Source organism: Protopterus annectens, chromosome 9.part0 (assembly GCF_019279795.1).
Source record: "Protopterus annectens isolate FY-2018-M chromosome 9.part0, PAN1.0, whole genome shotgun sequence".
Lineage (NCBI taxonomy): Eukaryota > Metazoa > Chordata > Ceratodontiformes > Protopteridae > Protopterus > Protopterus annectens.
Window position 1 is genome coordinate 755,449,451 of NC_056743.1, and position 16,500 is coordinate 755,465,950.

Sequence of the window (16,500 nt, forward strand, 5' to 3'; positions counted from 1 at the left end):
TTGACACATAACTACAATACCATGAAGTCAAGTTTTCTGTAAATAGCTCTCTACTATAAATGCTTTTTTTTTTTTTTTTTTTTTTTTTACAAATTATACACTATTTTTATTACACATTTGATTTTAGGTGGAGATGTTGCTATTCTTTCCTTTTTTCGGCAATAACATATAATCCAAACTAAAAAAAATGGATACATGGAATATGTGGTGGTCTGATTTGTGTATTTTCTGTTACACACTGCACTGTGAGATTAGGAATTCAGTACATAACTTGTGGCTTCATCACATTAAAGGTATTTCACGTATCACATAGTTGACCCCATGTATTTGTATGCAAGTGTGTGCGTGTATGCACTCGTGTGTGTGTGTGTGTGTGTGTGTGTGTGTGTGTGTGTGTCCATTACTAGACAGCCTTAAAATTAATCTATACCTGACAAAATACATTTTAAATCCTTATATAATGATAACAATGCTGTAACTGTATACCAAGTTCTGCTCTCATTACATCAGCAGTCAAATTAAAATCAGATGGTGTATTGCTTTGTTGTAATGCCACAAAAAGAAACCCTTATAAAAGTTGTCAGTTTGTGATACTGTTGTTACTTACTCAAAAATAAAAACCAAAACAAACCACAACACCAAGCCTCTAGAAGAACCACCAGGAGAAAAAGTGTTTAGCGTGCTCCACTTTAATGACCGCTTTCGTCCACATAGACTTCCTCAGTGAGATTTTTGTTTCTGATGAAGTCTATGTGGACAAAGTGGAGCATGCTACACACTTTTTCTCCTGGTGGTTCTAGAGGCTTGGTGTTGTGGTTTGTTTTGGTTTTTATTTTTGCACTTTCGTGACTTACTCAAACATAACTGAACTGTTACAATTAGGAAGATAAACTAAGGTAGCATAAGTTGAACTTACCATAACAGTAGGTGCCTGATTAAATTACTGGGGCAGTACCCTTGGCTAAATACGTTATATCCTGCCAAATATGTAACAGCCAGCCAGTTTTTCATAGCGTTTCACTCCTTACATACATGCCCCCAAGGCAGCTAACTCAAGCTTCTTGTGTTGAAAACAGCACCCTAGGCACCAAAACCCTTCAGGACTTTCTCAACAAATGAAAAAAGGTAGGCTACTGTCCTGAAAACAAAAGAAAGTCTGACAGTTAAAGCAGAGGACTAAAGCTCTGACTTGTTAATGAGTTACTTCCTGCGCCAAAGATGCATGGTTTGAATCTTTCCTGCTTCGTTTAGCTACTGTACGACTATGAGTAAGTCACTTAAGTAGACAGTGCTGTGAGGCCACTTGGAATTTGGGAAAGACTCCACAATGGTTTCCTGGACTATGATCTATGAACCTATAAAGTTAGAAATACATAATACTTACCTCAATAAAACTATATACAAAACTGGAGGGTGTGGCTTTTGCAGAATAAATTTAATCAAACATCTAAAAGTTTGGTAAATACATCTTACACAACTGTATTATAGTCATCATAAATCAGTGCTGCAATAGTCTTAGCTATATGGGTAGATTACCATAGCTTATACATACTGGGAGGAGGAAGGATTAAGAAGGGCCCCTGGGGAATGAGTCTAGCAAAGCCTGTAGTAGACCTGGAAAACAAATCCAATTTGCAGTGCTTTGTAAAGGTATGTATTGAGAAGCAAGAAGCTGCATCTAGAATGTTCTAGCGTCTACCCTTTTCCAATATGACACAAAGAAGACAAGGTTCTAGTCGAATGTACCTTGCCCCTGCCTAGAAGTGTTCTATTATGGTGGGGATAATAAAAAGAGATAACAATGGACATTAGTTGCCCTTTCTTTGTCACTTTATAAGAAATAAACAATTGTTCATCTATCTTAAAGGATGTAGTTGTGTCAAAATAATATCTGATTTGTCTATGCACATCCAGAGTATAAAGAATCCTTTCTCCCTATTTCTTTTTTTGGTTCAGGAAAAAATACAGGGATATTGATGGCTTGATTCAATGTAAAAAACTATTTTTGGCATGAATGAGGGATTTGTTCTTAGAAAAATACTCTCTCTATGGAATACTAAATAGGATTCACCCAACATAACAGCTTGCAATTTAAATACTTGTAAATGTTAGCGCAATAAATAACACAGTCTTCCAAGTAATGAACTATAAATCAGCCTGATCAGCCATTTCAAAGAGGGACAGAGTTAACTTCAACAGCACAAAGCTGTGATCACAAGAAGAGGGCACCTGTTTCCTAAATGATCTTACATGCAAAGCCCCTTTCAAGAATAGTCTGACCAAAGTCTGAGAAGAAAGGGAAGGATTCATGGGCAGACATGCTAAAATAGCTGACAGATAAAACTTTGACAGAGGAGTAAAGTAGAACAGGCGCTAGTAACTTACACAAATACTGTAAAACAAGTGGTACAGAAACCCTGAAGGGACATGGTTCTTATAGTGGCACCAACTAGCAAATGTCTTCCATTTTACTAACATAAGATTTCCTAGTAGAAGCTTTCTTTGCTTCCTTCAATACCTCATGCATGTCCTCAGATAAAAAGTTCCTTAAAGGTATGTGAATTGAATCATCCAGTCAAAGCTGATTCAGAATGGGGTGTATCAAACTTCCCATGTGTGAACCAACCTTGTAGTAATTGCCCTTGGCCAATTCCATGATAAAGAAGAACTACTGTCATTGGAGCCAGAAAGAAGTCAACACAATAATCTTTGAAGAGTCCTTCCAAACACACAGAATTACCATGGATACAAGTGAAAGGGTGGAAATGTGAACAGGAACATTCGTTTCCAAAGAAGTTAAAAGACATCTGTTTTCCAGGCATGTTTAGAAGGAATCCCGGAGCAGAATTTTTTTAAGTTGTCTTTTGATGCTCGGACTGAATTACTTTGGCATCTCTGTTTTCTTTGAGTGCACCTATCATTTTGTATCTCTTTGCATTTGACTTTTGTATGGAAATATAATTTAGATAATGAATGTTTAGTAGGCTGTTTCTTCTTCTTCTTTCGGCTTTTCCTGGTTAGGGGTCGCCACAGCGGAACTCCGGTCCGCTAATGATTGGTAGTCGATTTTTTACAGGTGCCGAGGTGCCAGCTCGACGCCCAACCTTCAGCGAAGGCATGCCCATTTTACGCATGTCTTTCGAACGCTACTCGACCGTGGGGAGGACATGCAGACTCCACACGGAAGGCGCTCCAGCCGCAAATCAAACGGGGAACCTCTTGCTGTGAGGCAACAACGCTAACGCTACACCACCGCGGCTTGTTTAGTAGGCTGTTTAAACTCTTAAATTCAACAGTGAGAGCTACAGAACAGTTTTCAATAGTTATAATGGGTAATGATTTGTTGACTCCTTTCAGCAACAATCGGTTCTGGTGTAATTGTTTTACACACACACACACACACACACACACACACACACACACACACACACCTGCGGTGGTGGTGCTGCAGTAGCGTTGTCATCTCACAGTAAGACGTTGTCCTGTTCGATTCTCAGCTAGAGCGTCTTGTGTGTGGAGACGTGTGAATGGGCGTACCTTCGTTGAAGGTTGTGCATCAGGGCTGGCAACTTGACACGTAAAAATCTACTGCCAATCATTAGCGGACCGGAGCTTTGCTGTGGCGACCCCTAACCGGGAAAAGCCAAAAGACACAACATACACACACACACACACACACACACACACACACACACACACACACAGAGTATGGTGTTTCTTTTTTGCATTTACCTTTGTTGTAGTATCACTGTCAGCAGCATCATCTCCCTGGAAAGGAATGTTTTTAATAAAAAGAACAATGATTGAGCCTTGGTGCAGTATTTGCATTATACACCAAGATGTGCACTGCAGCTTCGGAAACAAAATAGTTTACATCACAAGTCTAAATGGCTGTATTTGTGACACCACATTTTGCAGCAAATTTTCTCAGAAGATTGTGACTTCTTTACCAGTAAGTTAAGTCATACAATAAAAGATACATTGCTGAGTGCTGTGGCAAAAATTGGTAAACAAAGTGTAAAAATAATTAAAAAACTGAATAAGAAACTTCATCTAAAAGAATAATTTGTTACCCATTTTACATGGCTCCAATATTTGTTACTAGGCTAATTTTCTTATCTTCTCAAACTACAAGTTATTTTTGAGTTTGTTACATGTTTATACTCAACAGAATTTATATAACTTCTTCATTACATACATGTTAATCTTTCAAAAGTATAGGTTATAGCTATGACCTCGACAACAAAGTTTAAAAGGTCATACATGTACCATGAAAAATCAAATTCTGGTTATCTTGGACAATCATTTTTTTAATGCAATGTAGTTGGGACATTTAGTGCAATGAAAAAGTATTTGCCCCTTTCCTGATTTCTTATTTTTTGCATGTTTCTCACACTTAAATGTTTCAGATCATCAAACAAATTTAAATATTAGACAAAGATAACCCAAGTAAACTCAAAATGCAAATTTTAAGTGATGATTTTATTTATTAAGGAAAAAAAACTATCCAAACCTACATGGCCCTATGTGAAAAAGTAACTGCCCCCTCCCCCCGTTAAATCATGAAGTTACTGTGGTTAATCACATTTTTGGGAAAGCTGAGTTCAATTTCACTAGCCGCACCCAGACTTGATTACTGCCAAACCTGTTGAATCAAGAGATTACTTAAATAGAACCTGTCAGACAAAGTGAAGTAGGCTAAAAGATCCCAAAAAGGAAGACATCATGCCGCGATCTAAAGAAATTCCGGAACAGATGAGAAACAAAGTAATTGACATCTATTAGTCTGGAAAAGGTTACAAAGCCAATTCTAAAGTTTTGGAATTCCAGTGAACCACGGTGAGAGGCATTATCCACAAATGGAGAAAACATGGAACAGTGGTGAACCTTCCCAGGAGTGGCTGACCTACAAAAATTACCCCAAGAGCGCAGCGACGACTCATCCAAAAGGTGACAAAAGAACCCAGAACAACATCTAAAGAACTGCAGGCCTCACTTGCCTCAATTAATGTCAGTGTTCATGACTCAAACATAAGAAAGAGACTGGGCAAAAATGGCATGCATGGCAGAGTTCCAAGGCGAAAACCACTGACCAAAAAGAACATAAAGGCTCATCTCACTTTTGCCAAAAAACATCTTGATGATCCCCAAGACTTTTGGGAAAATATTCTGTCGACTGATGAAACAAAAGTTAAATTTTTTGGGAGGTGTGCATCCCGTTACATCTGGCGTAAAAGTAATATAGCATTTCAGAAAAAGAACATCATGCTAAGAGGCAAACATGGTGGTGGAAGTGTGATGGTTTGGGGTTACTTTGCTGCTTCTGGATCTGGACGACTTGCTGCGATTGATGGAACCATGAATTCTGCTCTCTACCAAAAAATCCTGAAGGGGAACGTCTGGCCATCAGTTCGTGACCTCAAACTGAAGTACACTTGGGTTCTGCAGCAGGAGGACAATGATCAAAAACACACCAGCAAGTCCACCTCTGAATGGCTTAAAAAAACAAAATGAAGGTTTTGGAGTGGCCTTGTCAAATACCGGACTTGAATCCAATTGAGATGCTGTGGCATGACCTTAAAAAGTAGTTCATGCTCAGAAACTGTCCAATATGGCTGAATTAAAACAATTCTGCAAAGAAGAGTGTGCCAAAATTTCTCAACAGCGATGTGAGACTCATTGCCAGTTATCTCAAACGCTTGATTGCAGTTGTTGCTGCTAAGGGTGGCACAACCAATTATTAGGTTTAGGGGGCAATTACTTTTTCACATAGGGCCATGTAGGTTTGGATGATTTTATTTATTAAGGAAAAAAAACTATCACTTAAAAACTGCATTTTGTGTTTACTTGGGTTATCTTTGGCTAATATTTACATCTGTTTGATGATCTGAAACATTTAAGTGTGATAAACATGCAAAAAAAAATAAGAAATCGGGAAAGGGGCAAATACTTTTTCATTGCACTGTATCAAGTCTATGTTATCTTTCTTCTGAGAAATTATGTCTAGATTTATAGAATGTTGTTTTTTGGGGTCTATATCATTTAATCAAATACTTCTTTCATCGAATACCTTTTTATCGAACCCTTTTAGTCGAAAACCCTATTCACTGAAGTCTTTATGTTCCTCAGGTTGGCCAAGAAAAATCATTCAGTAAGATTCACTTTGAGAAATAAAGTATGCTTTAAAATATAGTGTTAACTTATGTAATAAATTAGCAGCGTTTTATAATTTATTACATAAATTATAAAATGCTAATTTATTACATAAATTAACACTAGATAATAAATTAGCAATGTTTTATAATTTTATTTAAATTGTAGTGCAAGAAAAATGTGATAGATAATGTTGTACTCTGTCCCTGATTGAAATTTATACATTAATTACAGAAAAAAGGATTTGTATTAATATAGTACATTGAAATATGTGGAGTAGCAAGTCTCGCCTAAAGCCCACCTACCATTTAACAGTCTGTGAAAGTAATATTCATGCTGACGGCAGCATGAATGGTCATACTCCATTCCTAGTTTACACTTTTCATCAACGGAGTGCAATCTTAGAGTTGGTATATTTAATTTGTGGTGGGTGTGTGGGGGGGTGCAGAGGGGCACAGCCCCCCTGCATAACCAAGAGAGAAAAATTATCTGTAGTTTTTTTAAATTTTTAATTAGTGAGGCTAATCCCACTTTTTTTGTAGACCGGTCTGCAAGGTACTATACTAAGGAAAATTGGCATAAATATTAAAATAAAAGGTAAGGGAATTCTATGATTTTATTTAAGTCATGTTTTTTTTTTTAAATATTAAATTTTAAAGTACTGTTTACAGTTTGTGTATATTTTAGTTTTACAGAATGCTTTAGTGACTCATATGTTACATTCTGTCTGGTGGCCAACTAAAGTTATTCAATGTTTATGTATTAGACTATTAAAGACTTCAATGAATAGGGTTTTTGACTAAAAGGGTTTGATAAATAGGTATTCGGTAAACAAAGTATTTGATTAAATAATATAGATTTGTTTGTTGTGTCTGTGTGGTGTGTGTGAGCTATTTAGGCAATATGAAAACATTTTGTAAAAACTAAGCAAAAATGATGAAACTGTCTTTGTGAAAAGTGCATCTTTCTGTATTACATGTAAAAAAAATGTGAAAAAATACAAAAAAAAAAAAAAAAACATTGCAAAGCCATGCAATTATACTTCTGTCAAAATGTAGCAAAAATGTGCTGCACAATGGCACAGCATATAGAGTTGTCACCTCAGCAATAGGTTCCCTAGTTCGATTCTCAGCTGGGGTGCCTTCTGCGTGGAATCTGCATGTCCTCCCTGTGTTCATATGGTTTTCCTCTGGGTACTTTGGCTTTCTCCCACACTCCAAAGACATGCAGTCTGTGGACTGAACACTCTAAATTGGCTATAGATGTGAGTGTACATGTAAGTATGTGGTGTGGAAAAACTACTGTGGCACGTCTAGCCACCTGGCAGTGTAAACCTTGGCTCTAGATAGCTGTCAGTGTTGAAATGACATCCTGATCCCATGTGGAAAAATGGGTTGTGGATGGATGGATGTAGTAAAAATGTAAAATGTAACAACTGCAAAGAAGCGTTTTTTTTCTCTGTGAAATGCAGTCTTTAAAATAAAATTGCCTGCAATGCGATGTGCACGCACATACATACATACATACATACACACACACACACACACACTCACTTTAACAGGACTTAATTACATAATTGTAACAATTAAACTTTATTCAGTTTGGAACGTTTCAAAATGCAGCCAAATTCTCTTCTGGGAAATTTTTGTTTAAATTTAAATTCCTAAACTTGCAGGAAGTAAGAGGGCTTCCTGAAATAATGCAGAAAGAAGGGGTTTGCCAGCAAGCACTGTACTTGCATCAAGCCACCCACTTCTTACTCCAAGGCATCCTCCCAGACTTCTTGAGGTGAAAACAGTCTCTTCTTAAGATACTTCAGCAGCAGCACTTTAGTTATTAGTCTGTCAGTACCTTGCATGGAATATCAGTTAATCAGAATATGTAAGTTTATTTGGATTTATTTTGTCTGTTTGTATTCGGAAACTGCTAATCACAGATAGATTATAGTTATCTTTAGGCTGTAGTAGAGTTACAGCCAACTAGGTGCTAGTCAGTCATTTTTTTGTCTAATTCCAACTATCTGATTAAAGACTTTGATTTTATATTTCTATGTGCAGTAATGTATCTGTTTGTATATTTAATTTTGAAAATATATTACCTAATTTTGTGGAGTATATAAACTAATTATTCAGTTTCAAAAGACTGTAGCTGGCTATTTATTAAAGTTTAAGGGTAACTACACTAAGCTGGTGTTTTTACACTGCTGGCATCCACCTTTTGAAAAGAGACAGAAACAGAGAAAGTACTTAGTTATAGCTATTATAAGATTTATTGCAGTTAGCTTGCATTTGAAACTGGCTCATGGCAGCAAGTTACTATAAAACAGCAAGGGGCTGTGGCAGTGAAGTGTTATTAGCCATGTGTGCTTGTGTGTGTCTGTGTGAGTGCATGCAGTAGCCAAATACAATTACAGTTGATAAGAACGCACTGAAAGGTATTTGGCAGTGAGTGGGGTGGATGAATGACTGGAAAGTCAGTGGTTATAAATCTGTTCAGCAGCTGTACAGTGTGGAGCATTCTTGAGTGTGGCTGGTTTTGTTCATAGCCAAAGGCAGCAGTTTTGATTTGTTATATGCTCTTAAGGCCACTCACATCACATAGAATATTAATATTGTTTGGTCATTAATCAGGACAGAATTGTAGATTGATAGGCAGTAGTCCATGTCCTAGAGAGGCAGAAGTAACCATACACATAATATTTTTTTATGATAATTCTGAAGTTGCAATAATTAGTTTTTACAGAAATAATTCAGTTCTATATGCCACCTTTGGATTATCATTTGTTGTTTGTGGCCTGACATATGTGCACTGTACATTGTTAAACCGTCATACATACATACACACATCATGCAGTATAACAAGCTGTGTGCCATGGGCAGGACAGTTTAACAACACAATTATCGGCTTTGTGGTAAAGAAAGCACATTATATATATATATATATATATATATATATATATATATATATATATATATATATACACACACACACACACACACACGCACACACGCACACACAGTAGGTTCATAGTTAAATACTAGTTGTCAATCCAACCAATTGTGTCCCTATGTACCATGGGTATTTATTAGGAGAGAGTATGTTAGTTAGGACGTTTCTTGAGGTTATGTGGTGGAGTATGTTAGTTTGGCCATTACTGCCTGCCTCTGTCTATCAAGGGGTGATTTTCTGATTTCCCATCCACTGGTCAAGGTTATTCTTATATAAGGTTGGGAATGGACTCTCCTTCATGTGGAACAGACACACATCTGTTTCACCAACATGTCTTATTTGTGCCACAAGCAAAATTTAAATCTTTTGGATCTAATGGTCCTGATGCTGTTCAATTTGCAGGTGTAAAAGGTCCATCAGAGCTGGATCCAAGGATGACTTGTATGTCAGGCATAGATCGCCTTTCGGTAATCTGTAGGAGAGAAGAGTATAGTGACTTTAAAGTAGTATGTATAGGACAATGTGTTTATACCCTGGATTTTGCTGTTAAGAAACTTTTGTGGGTGTTCCAACTGTTGCATTTGTCTTGTCAGATACATGCTGAAGAGGGCACTGTACTCAATGATGGGTCTGATAAGGGCCAAATAAAGTGTCACTATGACTTCCTTGAACCTGGACGCCATGCCCTTATTTATAAGTTGGGCGACCCAGAATTATTTTTTTTACTACCTTGGCCACATGTTGGTCAAAGGCCAGACTGCTGTCTACATATGTTCTTAGATCCCTGTTTAGTGGGTCAACTCTTAAGGGGCTGTCTTATCGATGGAGTAACAAGCCTGGGTGGCAGTTTTCTTAAAAGGCACTATAATGCATTTCTTAGCACTGAGTTTTAGTCTGTGACTTTGGCAGCAGTAATTTGTCTGTGCTAGACCCTCTTGTAAGATGTTTCGGTCATGGGGGAATCTATTATAGCTCCCAATTTGCAGTCATCTGCAAACTTAGTCAGCCAAAGGTCCTTGACATTAGCCTTTCCCTCTGAGAAATAGATGCCAGATAGGAGTGGTTCCTGCATGGAGCCCTGAGGTACCTCACTGGTGACTAGTCTCTTAGTGGAGGTGGTATCACCAATCCTGACTTCCTGGGTCCTGCCTGTGAGCCAACTGGCAAACCAGCCAGCTATGTAGGGATTTATGCCAAGTTTGGTGAGTTTACCAACTATACCTGAGTGGGTTATTATATTGAATGCCTTAGCTAGGGTCCAGGTAAGTGGTATGCAGTTTTCTCCTCATTCTCTGCCTTGGTGACCTTTTCAAAGAACTCCACCAGGTTTAGTACGCATGATCTTCCTTTGACAAAGCCAAACTGGGTTGGATCTAGTCTCTGACAGTTGTCTATATATTAGTTGGTCAATTCCATGACAAGTCATTCCGTGGCTTTGCATATTAGGCTATGCACTCCAGCCTTGCACCGCTGGAGTGCTTTCTGTTGATTTAAACCCTGATGCCTTGCATTGCTGGAGTACTTTCTGTGGATTTAAACCATGTCTTGGAAACAGCACAGTCTATATTCTCCTGAGTGAGGAGGGCTTGTTGGGTGTGGAGTTTCTTGTTTAGAATCCTAACACTAACCAGTAACACCTTTAGGTTTTTGGGGGTTTTATTTGCTATGTTGGTAGGTTGGTCAATCTGGCAATGCTTAAAAAAGGCTTGGTTGATAAAGTTTTAGCCAATATTTGGAAGCCTAGGGGACTGGGAGACAGGTGCAGACCATCATTTGCAAAGCAATGTGGTCTATTAACCATGTCCTCCCATGCTGACAAATACTGATTCCCTCTGGAAAGACACCAGAAGCTAAGCCAATTAGTGAAGTCAATCATCTTTTGTTCATACTGTGGCATCATCCTTGGTGAAGGTAGAATGCTGCTCAATGCACATATTCAGACAGATCAACAATGTCTCTCTTCATGTAATTCAAGGAAGTACATCTCAGATCATTAACTCCCACATGGACTATGACAGAATCATACTGGTATGAGTATTGTAGTGGCCTGAGTGACTTGAGTGCATGCACAAATTGGTGGATCCTTGAGCATGTAGTATGCAATGAAGGTTAATTTTAGATTGTGGTCAGCTGTAAATGACATCTGCATGTGAATATTCAGGTGTGTGTATGTGTGCTTAGTGGTTTTCAGAAACATTACTTCTGTCCTGACTTTGCTGTGGCTTTTAAGGATTTTTACCTTCCATACAGAGCCAGATTAATCACACTGAGTTTACATTGTGGCAATAAACCTTCAGTGACTTACGCTAGAGGTGTTTAAATCTTATCACTTTCCAGCTATGACGGGATCTTAAGAACTGCATTGCTTTTATTCCTTCTTGCTGAATATTTATTTGTCTGAGATAGGGTCCAGCGGGATCTGTATACCACTGTCTTCAGCTGCATTGCTTAAAGTCATCTAGTGTCTATAACAGCCTTATGACAGCTAATAAGCTACCGCTGACTTCACATCAAATGCTGACCTCTATTTAAATCCCAGGGGTTACATAATTTTATGAGTTCATCTACTTTTTTACTTTAAATGTTGCTGGAAAAATAATTTATGTCTTCAATCCTCCACTCAAATCTTATGATAATTTTGCTATGCTGTAATAGTCAAATAAGTACAGGAATGTTTGCATGCATTTAACTTCCTTGTCAATCCTGCTATTTTTTCTCATTACAAGGCTTATTTTTTGTTAGTCAGAAGTCTGATGTCTATACACCAAGGCCATGTATATAAATGCAATAATTAGTCAGTGTAGTAAATGAAAAAAACTTTCTGAGATCTTGCAGTTCTCCTAAAGTTTATCCCCAACCACTATAGTATTTTTCTTTTGAGTCGGCCATCTCCTGATGTCTGTGCCTAGAGCACCATTCCATGAACAATGAGCATAGTGGTCTTCTATGATGCACTACATAGTTAGGCACCATGACTTTCTGATGACTCATGTGCTTTCGTGGAAGTCAGTGAAAGGCCAGACGCCAGAGCATTTGTGGCCTGCCACTTTGCTGTCTTAGGTTCATAGGTGTGTACTAGGCTAATGGCTCTAGAACCTTTATAAGCCTAGCCCATAGAAGTGCCTTTTCTGATGGCCTCTAATTCTACACACACAAGTTACTCCCGTGAGTCACTGATGTCAAAATTGAACAGTACCCTGAGCAGCCATCTACCTGCTCTGCTCTGCTCAGCCCAAGTGTCAGGCTGCAAACTCTGTATCCTCGAACTATCCTTCTTCCAACACATACAATGAATATAAAAAGTGTACACCCCTGTTAAAATGCTAGGTTTTTGTGATATAAAAAAATGAGACCACAATAAATAATTTCAAAGCTTTTCCCACCTTTAATGTGACCTATAACCTGTACAATTAAATTGTAAAACAAACAAATCTGTTAGGGGAAAAATATAAAAAATAAAAAACATACAATAAGCTGGTTGCATAAGTGTATACACCCTTAAACTAATACTTTGTTTAAGCAACGTTTTCTTTAATTACAGCATTCAGTCTTAAGTACACATCTGCCATCAATTAGAGACTCTAATTAACCCCAAATAAAGTTCAGCTGTCCTACATAGATTTTTCTGACATTTACTCAGTTGCCTGCTACAGTAAAAGCCATGGTTCGCAGAGAACTTACAAAGCATCAAATCAATCTCATTGTTGAAAGTATCAGTAAGGAGAAGGGCACAAAAAAAATTCCACAGCACTGGATATAACTTGGAACACAGTGAAGACAGTCATCAAAAAGTGGAGAAAATATGGGACAACAGTGAGTTTGCAAAGAACTGGACATCCCTCCAAAATTGATGAAAAGACAAGATGAAATCTGGTCAGGGAGGCTGCCAAGAGACCTACAGCAACACTGAAGGAGCTGCAAGAATTTCTGGCAAGTACTGGTTGTGTACTACATGTGACAACAATCTCCCGTATTCTCCATCTGTCTGGCCTATGGGGTAAGGTCGCAAGACAGAAGCTTTTTCTTACACAGAAAAACATCCAGGCCTGGCTAAAATTTGCAAAACAATACATCGAGTCTCCCAAAAGCATGTCAGCAAGTGCGTTATGGTCTGATGAAACTATGGTTGAACTTTGTGGCCACAATTCCAAAAGGTACATCTGGTGCAAAAACAACACTTTGCATCACCAAAAGAACACCATCCCCACGGTGAAGCATGGTGGTGGCAGTATCATGCTTTGGGGTTGCTTTTCCTCAGCTGGAACTGGGGCTTTAGTCAAGGTGGAGGGAATTATAAACAGTTCCAAATACCAGTCACTTTTGGCCCAAAACCTTCAGGCGTCTGCTAGAAAGCTGAAGATGAAGAGGAATTTCACCTTTCAACACAACAACGGCCCCAAACATACATCCAAATCAACAAAAGAATGGCTTCACCAGAAGAAAATTAAAATTTTGGAATGGCCCAGTCATAGCCCAGACCTAAATTCAATAGAAAATCTGTGGGTAGACCTGAAGAGGGCTGTGCACAAGAGATTCCCTCACAATCTGACAGATTTTTAGTGCTTTTGCAAGGAAGAGTGGGCAAACATTGCCAAGTCAAGATCAGCATGACAGACCCAAGAAAACTGAATGGTGTAATAAAATCAAAAGGTGCTTCAACAAAGTATTAGTTTAAGGGTGTGCACACTTATGCAACCAGCTTATTGTATGTTTTTTATTTTTTATATTTTTCCCCTAACAGATTTGTTTTTTAATTGAATTGTACAGGTTATAGGTCACAATAAACGTGGGAAAAGTTTTGAAATGATTTATTGTGGTCTCATTTTTTATATCACAAAAACTTGGCATTTTAACAGGGGTGTGTACACTTTCTATATCCACTGTAGCAGACATCAAAGTTCTAACATTTAGTGAGCAAAGAAATACCTAACACCATTTTCCGATTTTCTGCCTTATCTCATTTTCATTTAAGAAAAGTGCAGGTCCAAGATGGCACTAGAAAGAGTAACTAATAATGTCCCACCTTCTACATGACCCTATTTCAAGCCCCACTTATCTTCTAGTATCATACCTCTCAAAATTCAGACATTGAAAATAGTAAGAAAGGCCCTTGAAAAGTCATCCAGCTAAAATATGGATGACTAAATAGCATAAAAATTGAATACTAAATAGCCCATAATTTTCCGACTTCCAGTAGGAATGTGGGATACTACTCAGAAACATATGCTAAAAAACAGAGTGACAACAATGATGGAAAAATATAAGCACATTATTAAGGAGAAAGTATAAAATCTGTAGATTTTAAGAACTACTTTGCAAAATTCTATGACACAAGGTAATTTATTTTTTTTTTTTTAGCTTGAGAAAAATGGAAGAGGTAAGATTCTGCTGTCTTTCTTTAAATTATTGTTTCCACTAGTGTGTTTGTCATGTAGTTTGTTTCTCTGTGTACTAGATAGCTTGAAGAATAACATCTGCTGAGGGGGATTCAGAAAATTGTGTTAAGGGGTAAATCAAGCATGGAAGTAGAGACATACCTCCAAAAATAGGAACATCCTGTACTGAGGTAAATCAGGCTTGAAAATAGGAACAATCCTCCAAAATAGGGACAGTTACGGGATCTGTCTAGTATTAAACACAACTCCTTCACCTGCTGTTGTCAAACTCTGCTTTTCATAAACTCATAATTTTGCTCATGTGACTCCATGGAACATAGTGAGTCAGGGGCTGATGGAGAATGTAATAAGCCTCACACAAGGTTATCAGAAAAAGAGCTTCTCTAGTCTTCTTGTTTTTAAAACACATTTGCAGCCCTCCAATAATTTGACATCATACAACTTTTCTTTAGTGTTCCCAGTACCTCATTTTAACACATTTTCATGTAATGTATACAGCTATATCTCATCATGATAACAATTTTAAAGGAACATTTTGAGGAACTTAACAGACATATCCTCCTTTCAGGATGCAGTGCCTACAATATTTGGAAGGTTGAGGTTCAGTACTGTAGTTGCAGTCACTGCAGTGATTAGATGCTACTTACTGGTAAGGTTGCAGGTAAGAATAAGCTCTGTCTGAAGCCGCTGAGGGTACTCAACCAGGATGGGGTTGCACGACTGTATGAAAGGGCAGGAATGGTATCTGGGAGTTACTTTGCTGTCATTCCCATTGTTTGTGCTCAAACTGCTGGGAAATCACAACTTTCTCAGCCTTTTTGAAAAGCATATCCCTGAGTGCTGGAGAGGAGGATTCCTGCTGATAGATGTCTACACATCAGAGCTGTACATTCTATCCTGGCCACGGAACACTGAACCTCTTCTTTAGCCTTTTTTGCATTTGTGTGTGTTGGGGTCATATGAGTTTGTTAATTCAGTATGCAATTGTCTGGGGGATTTGAAGAAGGCAAATGGTACATCTCTGACCCTTTTCAGACATGTCCTGGTTCTCAAGGCAAAGGCATATGTAATATATTTGGAAAATGTAGTGTAGCCACTCAGCCGGAATGCTTTTCTAAGGTAGAAGGAAACTGGAATACCCAGGGGAAAAAAAAAAAAAAATATATATATATATATATATATATATATATATATATATATATATATACACATATGTATGTATTTACTTATTTATATTTTTCTGATCAGGTTGGGCTACTGGTCATCTTCAGAGGAAATTCAGAACAGAAGAAACAAAGCCATTAACACAGTGTAATTATACAAAGAGAGTATCATAAAATAGACATTACACTTGCAACCAATTATTTAAATTTACACAGCGTGCTTCAGTAGAGAAAAAAATTCAGAGGACACTCATTACAGTTAAAAGTGATGCTTAAATTGTAATCAGTTGATTAACTGGTATTCAAAAAATAAGAGACTAGTAGTTGCAAAGGGAATCAAAGTGCATAGAATAGGGGCTGTTAATTACTGCAGCAATGGGAAAAGTTAGATGGCAGAAACAGTAGTGGAAAAGGGAGTAACGTAGTATTGACACATGGGTGTAATTATGAAAAGAAGATATTTAGGATGTGACATGCTATACATTTCCTTTCCAATTAACTTTGCTAAGTATTAACTTGTTCTTGGCCTTCTGAGTAGTCCTGTTTAGGTTATGCCACATTTAAGTTTGTTTGGTTCGTGCTGAAGTAAGCTTCACATATGGTTTTGAAACTGGCTAGGTTGACATTTTCTCTTAATATTATTTAATTTATTTATTTTTTATTTTATATTTGTTGACCGGGAATGTCCGACTGAGCCGAAGCCCTTTTTCAGCAGGAGCCCGGGGAGAAAAGCTCCAGTAAATACATATAGTAATCAATTAAACATGTAGTAAATAATGAACAAATATTATGCAATTGGCATTAGCATAAGCAGCAACATTACAGCAATATTATACAAG